The sequence below is a fragment of the Ochotona curzoniae genome, unplaced genomic scaffold (assembly GCF_017591425.1).
Source record: "Ochotona curzoniae isolate NIBS_2020 unplaced genomic scaffold, NIBS_Ocur_1.0 contig_3432, whole genome shotgun sequence".
Taxonomy (NCBI): domain Eukaryota; kingdom Metazoa; phylum Chordata; class Mammalia; order Lagomorpha; family Ochotonidae; genus Ochotona; species Ochotona curzoniae.
In genome coordinates this window covers 3,326,065-3,345,361 of record NW_024465859.1, presented here as the reverse complement: position 1 = coordinate 3,345,361, position 19,297 = coordinate 3,326,065, and positions in this window count along the sequence as shown.

The following is a 19,297-nucleotide window of genomic DNA, read 5'->3' as shown; positions in this document are numbered from 1 at the left end:
AATAACTGATATAAGCCCAGAGAGCTATGAAAGTGATTTTTTAATAGTAGCGTCCAGGGAAGTGTTATTCCTTCACAATCATCAAACCAATAAATCAAAAACAGAAAAACTGAAAGGTAGCCTTATGATTAAATCATGAAATATAAGATAAAGTAAAAATTGCATCACTCTATACTCTATAGCTATTAATTCAAAGTTAAAATATAAAGGTTTAAATGTCTTGCTATGTGAAAGTCTGTGAAATGAACATGCTGTAGAGCAAACCTAATGATGGAGTGATACTGTGTCCTGTTGTAAGAGTTGAATATTTAATTAAGGACTTTATTTGTGCACCGTGTTTATTATAGCTCAATTCATGATAGCGAAGATATGTAATCAACATCTAAATTTCCATCAACTTATGGTTGTATAAAAATAGGTATATATACACTATATATACAGCCATAACAAGCATGGTATTTTGACTTTCACGACTAAAAACAATTCTGCTTAGTGAAATAAGCCAGTAACCACAAGATAAATGTTTCTCCTGATTTGTGATATCTGAAACAGAGACCACAAAATGATTCTATGCGTGATATTGACATTTTAGTGTATATTACTAAAAGAATATTTTTGCCTATGTTATTTATCTAATAGAGGGTTAAGCCTGTGGTTTAACATTAAACTGCAAATATATCATTGTCATAGAGGATGGAAACAGCAGTAGGAATGAGAGCCAGGAAAGCATCACTTTCCTCCTCAATATGTACTGTGACATACTTTATATTTGCTCAGCTTTCAAAAATAAAATTAAAACTGTATCAAATGTTATTCTCAGAAACCACATACATATAAACCCATACATATTGTAGGTATTTATGCAATGAAGTGAAAATACTTTGATCCTGCCTCCCTATCAATTAAGAAAAATAAAATGCATACATAAACACTAATTTGCATTATCTTTGTGTGTTCTCCTTTTGAATTTTTCTTTCAATATTATTTACACATTTGAGAGGGATGCATATCCATGAAAGCCTCTGACTAGGGTTTGGAGGGTCAGGTCCTGAGGAAGGTGGGTGGAAAAAAAAGTTTCAATTTTTATTTATTCTCCTGTTTTCACTGGGGAGGAGAGGAGGGTTGCTCCTTGCTGTCAAAATGTATCAGCAGCCAGGGATAAGCCAGTTATTTCAAAATGCTCTTTTGAACTCAGTGTGGGGAAGAGTGCTCCAAGGGTGTCATTTGTGTATTTATGAGTGTTCAAATAAGTTGCTGGTTCCAAGACAATGATTAAGAACCTTTAGATTTCAGAATTTATTGCAAAATTGAAATTTAGAAGTAATTAAGGCTCCTCTGGATTCCTTTACTTCTATAATCACACACGTCATTCTTGTTTCTTTCAGTAGAGTCTAGCTTTAAAAATGTATCTGAAATCCAAATATTTTTTCAGCACTTCTAGTTTTATCAGTCCTGTACAAGACCCTGGATTATTATGTTAACTTCTGAATATTCTTTCTTATTCTCTTGCCATCCTTTATCCTACTGACGATGATCAACATATATTTCAAAACGATCCTGTTAACTGGCTTATGTCATAACGTTCTCAAAAAATAGTAATATTTCCCATTTCATTCATGTAAATCCCCAAATCCTTGATTGCAAAGCTCTGAAATCTGATCTGCAATTACTTCACGTGCTTCCCTCTTCCATTATAACTCCATTCCAAATACATTCTGATTCATACCTATTTCATAATTCCAGGAATGTTCTTGCCACATATATCCAGGTGACCGTTTCTTTAAATCACATTTTTCCAAATTACACTTTTATTAATAAGATGCTCGCTTACCACTCCACTTGGAACTTCAATTATTTCTCTATTATTCAAATAACTTTATCTCCATTAATTTATTGTATATTCTAAAATATTTCTATGTCCCTAAGTCCACTTCAAAATCCTTTAATTCCATAATTGCCTACCTCACTGGGCACTCTGTATCTCTTCTGATTTCCAACAGACATGTGAATTCAAGCTCATATTTCTTAAATGTGTACCTTACCACAGTTTTTTATTTCAACTATTTCCAACAAGTCAAAAATTACTTAAACCCAAGTCTTAGAAACCAAATTTCTTGTTTCTTACCCATATTACAAACCCTTGTCCACATAAAATCTAGTTGACTTTGCCATAGATACATAGAAAATTCTATCCAGTATTCACACTCTAAGACGCCACATAATCTGAACTGTATTACTTCTATTATCTGTTTTGTTCTATGCTTGAACTTCCATAGTGAGTCACAATGCAGCAGCCAAACTGAGATTTACAAAAATATATAAGATAATATGAATATATATGATTCCATTTCTTTCAGAATAAAATACAAGGTCTTCATAAATGTCCATACAATCTTTCTGGCATCTCTGTGATTCAGCTACTAGCACTGCCTTTTGTATTAAAGAACAATGCTGTGGAATTTTCTTCTCCTCTTCATGATCACAGAACCCATCACTCACCTGCTATTATCAGTGCCTTTTTCTTCCCAAAAGATTTGTCTTAAGTATATATTTTCATTTATAATACAGTGTTGCAGAGACAGCACACACACACGTTCCATTCCCTGGTTTCCGCCACAAAAGGCCACAATGATCAGAGTTGGGTCAGTCAGAATCCAGGAGGCAGGAACATGTTCCAGCTCTTCCACATGGATGCAGTAGTCCAAGGATTTTGACTGGCTTTTTAAAAACATTATCTCATGCATTGTTATTTCATTCCACCTACGTGCTGAATATTCTTTTGAATGAATATACAGTACTATACTTTTCTAATTCTCAAGTGATTTATACCTGGGTAGCATGTACTTTCTGGCTATTAGAAGTAATGATCCCATGAATACTGGTATGAAAAAATGGACAGAATTACTTCTATAACTAAGATGATACTACTGAGCAAGACAGAGGTATTAAAAAGAAATAAATGAATAGTGTGGTAAGCTCTACAGCACTAAGGTGAGGTAGAGCAAGATAAGGCAAGTCAGTAGTCTGCAGGTTACATGGAGAGGCAAGTTGCAGTGAGTTACATCCAAATCAGTGTAAATCTTGAATAGAGAACTGACAGAGTTCAAGCACAGAGTACAAGATAAAGTATGGATGCTGTTGCCGCTGTTAATGAGAGGAGCAGCACTCTCGAGAGCAAGAGCTACTGCTACAGCCACAAAATAGGATTATCCAGCCTTAGATTTGCCCCCGCCTACTTCAACTCAAACAAAAAAGATTAAAAAAAAAAAAAAGCTTGAGGACCTGGTACAATGACTCAGTGTCTACACCCTGCCCCCCTTGCATGCGTCAGGATCCCATATGGGAACCAGATCATATCCCAAACTGCTGCACTTCCAATCCAGTTCCCTGTCTATGGGCTGGGAAAACAGTGGAGAATGGCCCAAAAACATAATGACCCTATGTTTTATGAAATGCCTGGAGGAAGCTTCTGGCTCATGACTTTATATCAGCTCAGCTTCAGCCACTGCAACCATTCGGAGAGTGAACCAGCAAATATGTAGGGCCTTCTGTCTCTCTCCTCCCTCTAAATCTTATCTGCCTTTCAAATAAATAAATATTTTTTTCAAAATATAGTTTTATATTCCAAGTAATCCACTTCAGTACATTTCAATGCATTAATAAACATGGAAATAAATGTACAAGTTTTCTAATTTATTTTTCTGAATGCTACTGGAATGAAAGGAGGAATGAAGAAAGAAAAGCAGTAAGGAAAGAAGGAAAAAAGGTTGGAAGGGAGAGGGGGAGGAAGGGAAGCAGGAAGGAAGGAAAGACATTTTTGCCATTCATTTCATTTGTATTTCCCTTTACTAATATTCACTTACCTTTTTAGTTTAATTAATTTCCACAGAGGGCTCAAAGATAAATGAGCAGAGATTTTATTATTTGCCAAAGCAATTGGCTGTTCTTTTTTCCAAAGCACTAAAATACCTTTCCAAATTCAAGGCTTGTGATGAGTAATTCTCACTACTGAAGCCAAATCAAGCAATGCCCACAACTCATCCTGCATAAATCTCTCCCTCCTAAACAGATTCAGACATGCAGGGGAGCAGTAATCCTAATCATGTGGACAAGTGGCCATTTTTTTACTCTTAGTGGCCGAGTCGATAGGTATAACTTTTCTATTGAAATATCTCTCAACTGATCTTAACAATTGACAGACTTATTCATACACTGGCATATTTTGATGTGTAAACTCTCAGTGTAATTAGAAATGAAATTTCCAATTACACTTTATTTTAAGTTGAGTGATTATGAAAGTTTTTCTTGGATGGTGACATTTAAGTTGAAATCTTAACTTTAAAGGTATAGTAATTCAACTTTCAGACTTAAGGGAATATTTTTAAAGTCACTAGGATTAAATATCGATGGTGAGGGAAAACACAGAAGAGGTGGTGAAGGGAGGGTATAGGAGTCTGATCTTTATGGCTGCTGTGAGGAGAATAAGGTTCAACAAGGAAGTCGGTTGGAAGCATGCCACATTTGTGAGCATGAGATGGTAATGATTCTTTCTACAGTGGGAATAGTAAGGATGAGTAAAACATGGATTTGGGATGTGATTCTGGGAATATCAATGTATTTTAATACAGAGGGCATGACAACATGAGAAATTTAGGTTGATAGCCATATTCAGCATGTTCCTTGTAGATGGCTTCCACCAGTGGCTCATGGCTTCCAGGGCCTGGGAACTCATGCATGTGTTTGGGTCCTGGGCAGACAGAGGGACGCTCTAGCATGGTGTGCTATTGGACTGGGACTGGGGACTCAGCGCATGTTTGGGTCTCAGACAGGCAGATGGGCAGGACCCCAGTTAAGCAGGCTAGCAGCGGTCTGGGGACCTGTGCATGTGCTTGGATCCAAGCTGGATGGGAAGAGCTCAGCATGTCATCTCACCAGAAGACCAGGCTGGGGAACCAGACTCAGGGAAGGAGATACGGGTTGTGTTGGAGGGGGTTACCACTGAGGGAGTAAATTGCAGGTCCTCAGGGGACTTCCACCAACAAAGCCATTATACATACAGGTAAGCAAGAGGCTGAGACTGGGAGACTTCAAGGTAGAAAACTGGAAGACCTTTCTGCGTCAGACTAATGCACCTGCCCACTTGGGTGACTGAGCTAAGCTAATTAGCACTGATCACCACCAACTACCACCCACTGGCACACCCAAAAGCAAGGGCTGGGAGCCTACCTTGCAGGGCTACATCACAGTGAGTGTCAGAATAGGGAATGGGTCAAGTTAGGCTTGGCCAGGACACAAACCACCACATGAGAGAACTAGATTGGGGACAGATTCTGTGGGAGGATATGTGGCCTTACCCCTGTGGAACTGCAATATCCATTAGTTTGTTCAAAAGCTGGGGATGGTCACAGGCCAAACTAGGCATGACCATGGAATTCACCAATACTCACAGGTATTGGGGTTGGAAATAAGTCAGGCTGGTTCAGGCCTCAGCACCGACAAACGCACCTGAGAATGGGGTGTGGGGCAGGTCAGGCCATAACAACCACCAGCACACACAAAGGCAGAGACTGGGAGTAGGATTACATCCAGAGTGGATGTAGGACAGGCTGCACTAGGTATCAGCATCCACTGAGCCATGTGAGACCTGGTTGGAGAACGGAACAGGCAGAGCTGGGGTATGACATCCAACAGTAAGAGCCAGAATTGGTGTGGGCCAGACAGGCAGGGCTGCCATATCTTCCAAGACATTAAATAGGTCAAGTCAAGCAGGATCAAGCACCAACTAGTGTGCATATCTGCTACTGGGAGGTGACCTGATAGAAAAGCTTGGAGAACTCTGTCAAGATAGTTCCTGTAGGTGAGCACAAGAATCAAGGATGGAGCAGTGTGAGACTATGACAGTTTACAGTAACCCAAGCATATGTGTGCCTCGGTTTTTTAAAGCAACCGGCTGGGCCCAGATCACAACAAGACACCATGACACATTGAGATCAAGATAGAATACAGGACAGGCTGGGTTGGGTCACAACACCAGCCAGTTCCCATTATAGTTGTGATTGAGAACTGCCTAGGCTGAGCTAGGCTGTAGCACCCACCAAGGTAAGCTGGATCCAGGGGAAATCCAGGCCAGGCTAGGCTGAAACTCTTAGCATGAGCTAGAATTTGGAGCAACCCCAAGCTGGGCCAGGCCACAGCATAGCCCAGAAATGCTGAGGTGAGGTTGGCTATGGCAAACTAGGCTGCAGTACCCACCAGCACACATAACTTTCAGGGCGGTGTTGGGAGAGTGTGAGCCCAGTAAGGGGCTGAAAGGACTCCCATGTTTGTCCACTTCTCCCATTGATGAGGATGAGAGCTCGGACCAAGGACAGAAGAGGCTAGGCCAGGTTACAACACCCATTGACATGCATGTGAGCTTGGCTGGCCCTACAAAGAATATTTAGTGCCATGGAAAAAAGAACAAATTGGACAGCTTTCTCAGCCAAGCTTTAACAGCAAGTATCTATGCAAATGGAGACTCTAAGGTGAACTATGTCAGCCAATGGACCTTGGGACGACTTCCTCAACCTTGGAGCAACAAAATCCACAAAGTCTCAGAACAAACTAAACAACTTAAGCAATGCCTTTGAAACGTGCTCCATATTGGGGACCCTATGATAACACTGAGTGGCCATCCAACATCTCTAGGTATTGATGCAGTTAGGCTGCTGTCAGCAGCCTTGTCTCATTCTGTCTGCTCTTCCCTCAAGAAAGTGGAAGCTATTGTGACATTCATTTTCCCCCATTCCTTGATCCTTCCCACCCTTGTCAGAAGTCCTCGTGGGTATAGGTACATATCCTTCCCAAGTACGTAAACATCAAGAATAAAATTCATATAAAAATAAATTGAAAAAGGGAAAGAAAGAAAAAAAGACTATGGAACTAAAATCCAGGAAAGCAATTTGTTACCAAGACATACAGCAAAACAAAGCTTTCCATTTTTCTCTCTTTGTGGGAAGAATACATTGGAACATAAGTGTTCATGGTCAATGGAACTTCTTAAAGAATTATCCAATCATTTTTCACAGATGAAAAACATCAGAGGGCCCTGCGTGGTGGCACAGTGGTTTAAGGTCTCACTTGCCAGCCGGGATCATTGGGCGGGTTTCTATACCAGCAGCCAGCTTTACCTTCCTGCTCTGCCTGTGGCCCGGAAAAAAAGCAGTCAAGGAGCCAAGGCTTGGGACCTGAACGGTGGGAGACGAAGAGGTCTGGCTTTGGATTGGCATAGTATCGGCGTTTAGTCGCTCATTGGGGAGTGAATCATGGGACGGAAGATTTCATCGCTGTCTCTCCTCTCTGTATATCCGCCTTTCCAATAAAAAAATAAAAATAAATCTTTAAAAAAAAAAGAAAAACAGCAGAGTAAGTAGAGGATTGTAATGTTTGAATTTTGTCGTCCTCCCACCTGTTTGAGCAAATTTGGGTGGGTTTACAAATTTGGCTAAAAACAATATCCTTGAGCATCCGGGTAGGGAACTCAGTATCTTGGGAATGGTCTGAAGGAGCCATTTTAAGTATAAATAGTTCCATGTGAACATTCAATGTAGCATCTGCTTGGGTAGGTTTTCTAGCATTTTCTTTTCCTCTTTTATTTTTCCTTTTTCCATCCATCTACTTTCTCTTGTTTGCCTTCCTCATTCACCTTCTCCTTTCCTCCTTATTGAAAAATTAAAGATTCTTGTTCTTTGCGACATTAAATATTTAAGAAATCATACTAAAATGAGTCAGATTTATGAGTAGAGACTATCTTAAATATTAAATGTGGAAAATGTAGCACCATTGAAATTTTATTAGTGCACTTAAAGCTATTAAAACTTTAAGAGTGTTAGTTTTATGTCACAACAAATTCAGACAACAAAATTAAATAAATGAAATTCTACTTGGTATTTACCTGTAACTCACAGATCATCCAATTCTCTAAAACCTCACTATAGATGAGAAAACCAAGCATCAGTGAAAAAAAAAAATGACTTCCACATTCTCATCTAAATAGGAGATTGAGGACCTAAAACTCATCGCTTCATTTTTTTAAATCCAAATGGGAAATTCAAGGCAAGATAACAGCACTCTAACCAAAAGACTTAGATCATTTTCCTCATGTTATTGAAAGAAAAAAAGTACACGTGAAGAAGAGAGCAGTGGCTAATAATTATTAATATTTATTAAGAACTTGTTTTGCTTAGTCATGGCAAGAAAGAATGTTTACATCGGTTAATTTGTCTTAACAACCAGTTAATAGGGCACTTGTTATTACTCTGCATATGCAAGATACAGCAGTTTGAAAGCTGACTTGATCTTACCAACATCATGGAATAAGGAATTTTAGGAAGTGGAATTCAAGCCCTAGTAGTCTCAAATCAAATACTATGCAAAACTCTTAACCCTTTATGATAAAGCACTTCAGTAACACTGTGGAAGAAAAACAACTTCCAGATTTGTTGATGATTGCAGGAAATTCTCAATAGTTATGAAACCAAGCTCTTTAAAGAGACATATCCCAAACTTTTGAGACACAATTTTCTTCTTCTACTGTTCAACTGATTTTATTCATGCAATCAGCAAGCATTCATCATACTAAGTGCAAACAGCATAGCATCTCACTGATAAAATGATTTGACTTTTCTTTGTTCTGTCTTTTAAAGACAAATATAGTAATTGATCAAAGGACATTACTGAACAATTTATAACTTCTCTTATTAGGAGCAGAAAAATGTACTGGTGGCAAATTTTAATCAAATGATTTATTTATATATTCATTTAATTAGCTGAATGCATAGCATTTCTAAAGCAATGTTTCACAAACTTTAGGTCACACATCATTACCCAGATTCTCCTGACCTCATTTTTGACATTTTTGTATTGCATTAAGAAATGCATTAAGCACTCAGCACATCAATCCTTAAACACATCAGTTAGCAGCATTTTTCCCATTACATAGATACTTTCTTCTATTTAAAATACAAATTTGAATTATTTTATGAATTGTTTTTAAGGACTTCTTTTACATTTTATCTTAAAATTATGTTTATATTATGCCATTTGACTACCGTAAGTTTACATAAATTATATGCTATTTAACATTTAGATTAGTATGTACTAGTGAAGGAAGATTTATGTTTGTATCCAATTTTCTACTACCATTTTTGTAAAAAATGCATATTGCCTACCAACATTGCAACTGTTAAAAAAAGCGTCTGTTTTTAGATATTAACTTCATTGTTGGGTAAAAATTTGCTTACAATCTTTGCTTAAAACAACAAACATCTATTTAGACACAATTTCTGATACACAAGATTTATTACTTCACCTCAAGGTCATTCCTGTGACTGCATTAAAGCTGTTGGCTAGGTTGCAGTTATCATAAAACTTACTGGAATTACAGGAGCATTCCCATGCCAAGAAGGTGACACAGTTGTACATGTCCTTCTCTTCTATCCTTTTGGCAGTTTGTGTGTGTCTCCAGTATTAGTGAGTAGGCACAAATGCAAACCCTTGCTTCCTCAACATTCCAGCCAGTCCAACTTAAGTTCCATAAATGTGACCACCAATTTGTAGGCTTCCTTTGACTTCCAGATCACATTTCTTTTGAAAATTGATTCCATTCATAAGGGTAAATATTTGAAGAACAGTGAATACCAAACTAAATTACAGTGAGGTCTGAACTTTCCAATTTTATTTCACCCTTGTCATCTAGCTCATAGCCATCTCAGTTATTGTTTATTGTCTGCGCACATCAGAGTTTTCAGTTTTTTAATCATTGCTTCAACCTTGCAAAATCTGGATTGCTAAGAGGCAGAAATACATGCATATATGCTTGATTGTAAAAATTCAAAGTGTTGGACAAGTTCTTATTAATAGTTATTATTTTATCTGAAAAGATTTACAGAGAGAAAAAGAAAAGATTCTCCATTTTCTGCTTAATTTCCCAAATGACTGCAAAAGCCACACCTGAGCCAGTCTGATGTTAAAGGGTTCTTTCTGCTCTCCCACATGGATGCAGGGTCCTAAGGCTTTGAGTTGTCCTACTCTGCTTTCCCAGGCCATAAGCATAGAGCTGCATGGAAGTAGAGCAGATGTGACATGAACCAGTGCCCATATGGAATACCAGCACTTGTAGGCAGACGATTAATCAATAAACTATTGCACTGACCCCTGAGGAAGTTCTCTAAAGAAAAAAAAAATGATTAGGTTCGGGCTCTGAGGTTGGGGGCAACTGCAGCTCCCTGCAGTGTGACAGATATAGGGGTGCCCTTGCCCAGTCAGACCCAATGCTGGGGACTCATGCCAAAGACACTGCTGGAAGGCAGTGAACAAGTCCTCGGCCTCCCCCAGGGTGGCCAGTGCACCAAGTGGTGCCAAGCTTTGCCTGCTGGCTGCCCAGCGGCAAACTCTAGGGTTTTTAAGACATGTCGTTGCTGCCTAGGGACACTCATGACTAAGGCCAGTTTTAGGATAGGTGAGAAGTATATTTTGGGTGCTTCCCAGTGATAGGGTCATGAAAGATTCCAGCATGCATGAGGACCAAGACCTGGTGGTTTGGAGGGAAGTATCCAGAAGATAATTTGGGTCAGACAGATTCACATGCCCAATTAGGAATCCAGAGATGGGCTGTTAGCATAGAGCATCAGTATCACCACGCACCAGTCCACACCAAAGCTATGGAAGGGAGCCTCTTTGGCAGGGTTAGGTATCATTACCTGACTGGGAGGTGGAGTTTTGGTCACATTTGGCAGGGTCAAGACACTATCCAGCACGTGAGAGAACTTGGTCTGGGGGTAGACTCTGTGGGCCCAACCATGAGGAAATGCAAGTTCCCCTGGTTAGCTCGCAAGCTGGGGTTTTGAGGGACTAAGCTAGGTGTGACCATGGGACCTGCCATCACTCACAGGTAAAGGAAACCAAAACAGTCAGGGCAGGCCAAGGCAGCAGCACCTGAATGTGCATCCTAAAACAAGATGTGGGTTGGGCCAGGCTGCAACTGGAAGGGGGCAGAATGTTCAGGGCTGAACAAACCTTAACTCACAAGAAACAATAGAAATCAGGTTAGAGCACAGGTCATGCCAAGTAGGCCCTTGCACCTACTGATCTGCGTGAGCCAGGGACGCTAAGCCACAGCATTTAAGGCAGGGGCCAGGACAAGTGAGGGGCTCTAACAAGCTGAGTCATAGCAACCCCTGGCCTGTACATGATCTAAGGCTGGGAATAGGCCAGGTTGAGGAACTAAGGGGACATCCTAGCTGGGTTGAGTTTCCCACCAAGGAGTGCATGGGCTGGAATGGGGCTGTGTTCTGATCAGGATACGGTTGTAATCTCACTTAGCACAAGTGTGGACTGGGACTGTAAGCACCAAGCCAGGCCAGACTCAAACTTTATCTGGTGTCCTGGAGGACCAGGGTAGATGTGGGACAGACTGGGCTAAGTCTCAGCCCTTACTGAACCATGTGTGAGCTGTATGTGGGGATGGAAGAGCTGTGGCTAGGTTGAAACATCCAACAGTAAGAACCAGACTGGGTTAAGGCCAGTCAGGAAAAGCCACTGTTCCTGCAAGGACAGGAGGTGACTCGAGTAGGTCTGGCTCATGGACCCACTGGTATGTGCAAAATCTAGCACTGGGAGAGTTTCTAACGGAGGAGCCTGGACAACTTCTCTGGCAGGACATAGTCCCTGCAAGTAAGCACAAGAAGCACAATAGGAAACAGCCCAGAACAGGCAATGGAAAGTATCCCACTGGCATATACATGGCATGGGTTGGGGGCAATCCAGGCTGAATCTGTTCACATCATCCGCTGGCAAATCCAAGTACCAGAACAGAGTGGGTTGAGCCAGCTTGGGGTTGCAACACATACCAGTAAACATTATGGAATGCCAAGGAGAGATGAGCTGTACCAGATGTGGTTGCGGCGCCCAAACAGCACATGTGAAAATCGTGGGGAGGAGGCAAAGCCGACAGGGGAAGGTGAGCTCCCCTGCTGGACAATCACTCCCACTGGAAAGCGTGAGTCGCAGACCAGACTAGGCAGGGCTATAACACCTGTGGGCCTCATGTGTGCTAGGTAAGGTAAGGGCCACAGTGGGCTGACTATCCCGACTGGTGCAAGCAAAAATTAGAGTGGGCAAGGGTTGTTTGGGCTTAGCTACAGCATCAGCTGGCAGAGGCTGGCACTAGGAGCTAATTCTGTCAAGTCAAATGCCAGAACCACCTGGAGAGTGCATAATTTGGGAGTTGAAGAGGCCTAGTAGGGAGACAGTGTGCACCTCCCTCAGGGTTACCGCTCTCACTGGACAGCACAAAAAACCAGTAGAGGGGCAAGGGTGGCTAGACAGAAAGGCACCTGCCAGTATGTGTGTTGGCTGGATAGTAGGTTGGTTGGATTCAACTAGACCTCAATGCCCGCTGACATGTACGAGAGCCAATGGGATGTGGGACAGACTGGACAAGCTGCAAACTGGCAAGCATGGGAACCAGGGTAGGAGGCAGAACTGGTGGGGTGATAGGGAGTCACCCCAACTAGGTTGCAGCTCCCACTGGTTTGCGTGAGGACCGAGTATGAAATGGGTAGGATCAAGCTGGACTACAACACCCATTGGTTCACGAGGAAGACAGGACTGGAAACAGAACTGACCCAGCTATTGCAACGACCAGCATGTACATAAGCTGATTGGCGCGATGGATGGTGTTGGACCATGCTCTAGCAAACTCAAACAATCAGGTCTGGGATCATCTCAGATGAAGTTTCTTTGGAGATCCCCCCAACTGAACTGCTGATCTTAGAACCCCAACCATGAAGAGACTGTCAGCCAGTAGACTCTGAATAGGTAACAGTGCGATTGGAACTGCGAGACTGGCAGCAATCCAGAACTGTTGAACTATCAAAACTGTTTGAGCAGGACCGTTGTAGTGCGCCACCCTTTAGGAATCTGGGATGTGTGGGAGGCTGGGTAGGGCTTTTCCCTTGGTTTCTCCCCTAACCCCAGATACAGGGAAAAATGATATTAGTGTGGAAACAATGGTATTACCCACTTTCACCCTGTAGCCCTTGATTCTTTGTACCCTAATCAAGTAAGATTATTAAAAAAATATTTAAAAAAATGATTAAAGCGAGATCCTCAGAGCTGCACTCCACCTGCTCTTCTAAGTAAGAATTATACCTCTGATTTTTATATTTATATGACTCAGTTTCTATAATAAGCAGTTTGCTATTCATAAAGTACATTAAAGTACATTGTGCATAGTATTCAGTTTCGAAAGGGACTGGCCCAATGGCCTAGCAGCTAAAGTCCTTGCCTTGAACACGATGGAATCCCCTATGGGTGCTGGTTCTAATCCTGCTGCTCTGTTTCCATCCAGCTTCCTGCTTAATGGCCTCGGAAAGCAGCTGAGGATGGCCCAAAGTCTTGGAACCCTGCACTCACACGGGAGACCTGAAAGAAGCTCCAGGTTCCTGGCTTCGAATCAGCACAGCTCCGGCCATTGCAGCTGCTTGGGGAGTGAACCATTGGAAGATCTTCCTGTCTCTTGCTCTGAATATCTGCCTTTCCAACAAAAATAAACAAATCTTAAATAAATTCGGTTTCTTGAGACTAGCATTCTTGTACACTGGATCAAGCTACTTCCAATTTCTCTGTCTCATATCACGGTACTTGCTTAATTCCTAGATGCTGTACTTCCAAGTCAAGTTTCCTACTAACCTGTCTGGAAAAGCAGAGAAAAAAAACCCAAGTGCTTGGGTCTCTACACCCCACGTTAAAGACCATTGTAGCATTTTCTGCTGATGGCTGAAGTGTGGCTCAGGACTGGGTGTTACGATCATCTGGAAAGTGAAAAACTAGAAGGAAAATTTTTCTGTACCTCTCCCCCTTGTCTCTTTTGCCTTTCCCTTTATTCATTTATTCATTTAAAAGAATAAGACGGATAAGTACATTGGAAAATGTCACGTATTTTTTGCAGCCTTGCAACATGTAAAAACTTCCAAATCAAGTGGAACCCCATCCCTGCTAATCCTGAATCTGCAACTATAACGAAAGAGGCAAAAAGAAATGGTTTGAGATGAACAAATTTCAAGCAAGACAGTCCACATCACAAATGCAACTTAAATGTGAATCTAGCCTTTGTGCTGCCAAATTTAAACTACAAACATACAATGTATCACTACTTCCTTTTGATGGTTAGGAATCGACTTCTGACAACATTCTTAAATTTAACAGCATCTATAAGGATAAATACACCTTTGACTATATGGAATATGCCTGGTGCATGCCTTACTTTGATTATTTGTTGTTTTTGGTTATCTGTTAGTTTTTAGGAAAATTGTTAAAGGATTCATTTCTTGTTTCAAGTTTTCCAGAGAATTCTTTCCATTTTAACAACCAGTATTTTTAAAATTCCTATTTCCTCTCCTAAAAATCTACTGCAGAAAAGTGAGTAATTATAACCATGATTTAAATACAACATTCGAGGTCTATTTGCTTTTAGCAAATTAAGATTCAAATTGAGTCAGTGAATGTAGGACAAACCAACATTAAGTATTTTTACTAAATAGTGCTTCTGAACTTAAGTCTACAGGACAATGCAATTGCATCACGAATCATTTTGTTAGGAAAGATACTACAATTATCTTAGCCTAAAAGTCATTTTCATTGCAAATAATTTTATATTTTTAAAATTTGCATATTTATTTTAAAGATATTAATAGGTGAGGCAGAGACAGTCCAAAACTCTGGCAGTTCGGTGGGAATTCGGTTACTTGGTTAGCAATTATCTCACCACAGGCAGCTAGAATTCTGAAGTATAAATAGTCACATGGTGTTCTCTTGCACTTATTAATGTGCATGTTCGAAAGAAGACAGGAGCTCAGACTAAAATGTAACTACCATGTGTTTTAAAGAATCATGAATGATATATATTTCAGACTTTATTATACAAACAATGCCTTGGAGAAAGCTAGAGTGAGTGAGTGTTAAAAGCTGAAAAATTTTACGAATTACTCAACCAAAATAATGTCTGAAAGCAATGAAATTTCAAGTAAGACAAAGGACTAATTAAGTAAATGTGCATACATTTGTTTATACAATGAATAATTTCACACTTTCATTATATCAGAAACATGCAGGTACTGTAAAAAATTAATATGGACTAATTCTAAAGGAATATAAAAGGGTAGTGATAGGCTGAAATTATTTCAGTCACAAGAGATGAAGGTGTGGCATTAAAATATTAGAAATGAAATGTATTAAAACACAATCAACATGTGAAGAGGCAAGACAGCAGAGACTCAGTAGAACCTCATTTGTTCATGTCATTTCTATAATTACAGACTTGAAGCTCTCTCTAAAGGGTAAGACTTTTGTTTTTTAAGAAAGCTGTAATTCTCAGGTTTCTAGAAATACTTCAAGTGCACGGAATAGGAGCCACAACACATTACATATGACAGAATGTGGTGGCACAGTTCAGTGATCCTATTTCTGAATGTTTTCATCTCATAACGCACTAACTTGTTCAAAATTGGATCAAAAGAGTAGAAAGTCCAAGAGGGGTAGAAGAGAGGTGAAATTATAACGTTGCATGTTTTGAAACTCGAATTGTCTCTACTGGGTATTGTCTTTTCTGGCTGTAGGTGTAGAGACTTGATTTCCATTCTGTCACCTTGTTTATGAGGCAGAAAATGAATCAGTTACCTTGTCTGTCAAAGACCTTACTCTTTCTTAAATACAAAACATATATAACTACACAAGAAGAAATGAAAGTACAAGTAATATGATGTGGGATGTACCACCCCCAGCAGGTGTTGAGATGTACTTATGGAATATTTGATGCAGATGAGATGCTTGAACTCAGCTTTGATGAGTCTAGACATGGAGAGACACAGAGGACAGCTCATGTAAAAATACTAAAAGAAAAGGAAGGGGAGAAGGTGGAGGAGGTGGAGAAAAAGATTGGGCATATCCTGTTTATTAAGCTTCAGGAAACCTGTGGAAAGAAGACAGCACTAGACACAATGAAAAAAAAAAAACATTTTATATTACACTAAATTCACATGCTACCTACCCTGGTTCACAAACAAACTGTATTTAATGTACTGAGAAGATGTACCAAAGCCAGATATTACGAATGTCACAGCAGATTTTATTTTTAGTATTACAAATACCAAACATTACCATTGTATTAAACAAATTTTCAACTGGTACAGTGAATAAAAGCAACTCAGGGTGTGGGGAGCTATGCAGTTGGGTCAGATGGCATGGGTGTATGATGAGCACTGCTCCTCAGTTAGCAAGGCTGCAAGGAGTTTCTGGCTGCGTGGCAAGGCCCAGCAGAGTGTCTCTGGTCACCTCATTGCTGCCTCACCCCATTGTATGGACACTCAATCACCTCTCTGATGTTTCATAGAATTCTCCTGAGGGTGGTGGTGTTGTTTTTCTGCTAATGTGAAGTGATTCCTGTAACTGGTATGACACCTCAAATTGATCAATCATATTATGATAAAAACACCTTTAGTAACGTAAGGCTATGACACAGTTAAATGTATACAATAGTACAATTGAGGCCACAATGTTCCCAAACATCTTGTTATGTGCCCATTTTTTGCCCCAAAGTTTGCCCTGGTATAAGTAATTTTTCCTTAAGAAATGGTTTGATAATATCTTGGAACAGATGGCAATCATGGAGGCACAAAGAGTTTGTTTACTATCCACCTCGAACTGTTATAACACATGATATGATGCATTTTAGTTTCTTACCACAGAAAGCAAAAGTATATGGGGCATCTTTTATGAGGAAATAGATGTGAACCCCTTCAAAATGGCTTAAAATCTCAATCTTACATTGGCACTTATAGAGAAAAAAAAGTTTATAAAGATAAAAGGAAGTTTCTTGTGAAAGCCCTCTGTTTGTAGATTGGCTGAAGCTGCGTTGATCCCTTTCACTGCCCTTTAACAAAAGAATGAAAAACAATTGAATCAGCACTAGGTGAAGGTGATGGTAATTAATGCATGATTTGATTATAAGATTTAGCAAAGGATCTATGTTATATGCTTTTATAAAATCCTTTCAATTATGATCTTTTAATTCCACATTCTTAATATTTTAATCAATATTAGTTTATGTTTAGTAAAAATTAGTTTTGAGTATAAGTAAACTACTTGTCATTATGTAAGTGCATGTGCTGTCAACTGTGGAGTTCCTGGATTCAGCTGGGTGACTGCAGGTTTTAATGAGTAATGGTTTGTTAAAAATATTTTCCTTAGTTTTTTTTTTGTATTCTCTTAATCATTAAATAAAAATGAAACAATTGGGTATTGTGCAAAAGCTTGTGATGATTTATGTATAAATAAGGAAGGCAACTTTTCTGAGTTGTCCATCATGAGCATCAAGCCATAGTGGTACGTATCTTATCTCTTCCTATCATCTCGCCGATCCACGCATCTTTTGCAAGCTCTCAGTCAGCTGGAGCTGGTCTCCGGCATCAGGGAAAGATGTTAGAGGATCTTAAAGGAAAGTTACTAACCAAAGGAAATAAGTTTGAATAAATAAGTAAAGTATATTACAGTACACTTAGAAATTGGGCAAAAGTAGGCCAGGTGCAGTGGCCCAGCAGCTAAAGTCCTCGCCTTGAAATTGCAGTGATCCCATATGGACATAGAGCAAGTAAAGAGACTGAATCATAATTAAAATATTCTATTAAGGAAATTGGAACAGGTTGAATAGACACATTAACTCCAATACTTTCCATTCTAACTCTATATATAAACTTATGCCAACCTTATGAGGCCAGCATCATAGGAAACCAAACAGTCCCAACAGAATAATGAAACTACAATCTGAAATCCTGAAAAAAATACATACATGCAAAAATTTTCAAATTAAAATACTGGCAAACAATCTAAAAAACCACATTTTAAAAGATCATATTTGGGGCCCGGCGCGGTGGCGCAAGTGGTTAAAGGTCCTCGCCTTGCACGCCCGGGATCCCATATGGGCGCCGGTTCTAATCCCGGCAGCCCCGCTTCCCTGCCAGCTCCCTGCCTGTAGCCTGGGAAGGCAGTCGAGGATGGCCCAAAAGCTTTGGGACCCTGCACCCGCGTGGGAGACCCGGAAGAGGCTCCTGGCTTTCGGATCGGCATAGTATCGGCCCGTTGCGCTCACTTGGGGAGTGAATCATCGGATGGAAGATCTTCCTCTCTGTCTCTCCTCTCTGTATATCCGCCTTTCCAATGAAAAAATAATAAAAATAAATCTTTAAAAAAAAAAATAAAAAAAAAAAAGATCATATTTGGAATCAAGTCATTTTCATACCAGAAATGTAAGGGTGGTTAACATTTACATATTAATACACGTCATAAGTCATATCAAAGAACAAAGAAAAACTATTTGGTTATCTCTATGCAGAAAAATAATCTGTGGAAAGTTTTTAAAAATCTCTTCCAGCTTAAAAAATGCAGTATGTTATTGTTATCTATAGTCATCTTATTATGCAGTATAATACCAGAAATTCTTTCTCCTGTGTAGGTATAACTTGGTGTCCACTGTTTCTATATTTTTTCTGTATGCTTTTTCTATATTTCTTTCAGTGACCTCCAGTTCTGTCTACATTGTGGCAAATGACAAGATGTCATCCTCCTTATGATTAAATAATACTTAATAAATAAATAATATTTATGATTAAATAATTATATTTGTCTGTTAGGTTTCACCTATTTATTCAGCCATGGATCTGCACTTGCATTGTTATGAAATAGTAGAATATAGGTATATTTCCCTCAGATTTGACCATGATACAATGCGTTTGTAATACAATGTCTCATAATTTATAATTTACATACATCCGTAAAAATTTACAGATAATACTGAAGTTAAAAAACTTTAAGAGGAAACCTTTATATATACTTGCAAAAGCTAAAAATTACATGCCCAACTGCACTCATCTTTGCAATACAAGTAACATTTATTTAACAAGCAAATCTAAGATCTGTGTTTTAAAAGTAGTGTGCTATGTTTTATTCATTTTCCAAATGGCTGTTTTGATGAATTATAGATAACAGTTTTCACAAATGTACTGAAGAAACTTAGAAGCATCTTACAACTAAGACACAAGGCAGCGTTACCCCATCAATCACTGGTGGATCTCTTCAGTAACCTAATGGAATGGCACTTTCCTCTAAAACTTGTGTAGTCAATTTCAACTGGTAGTATGTGTGCAGACACCAGTGTTGGAACCTAAACGCGCAATTATATAGTAGATGAATTACAAATATGATC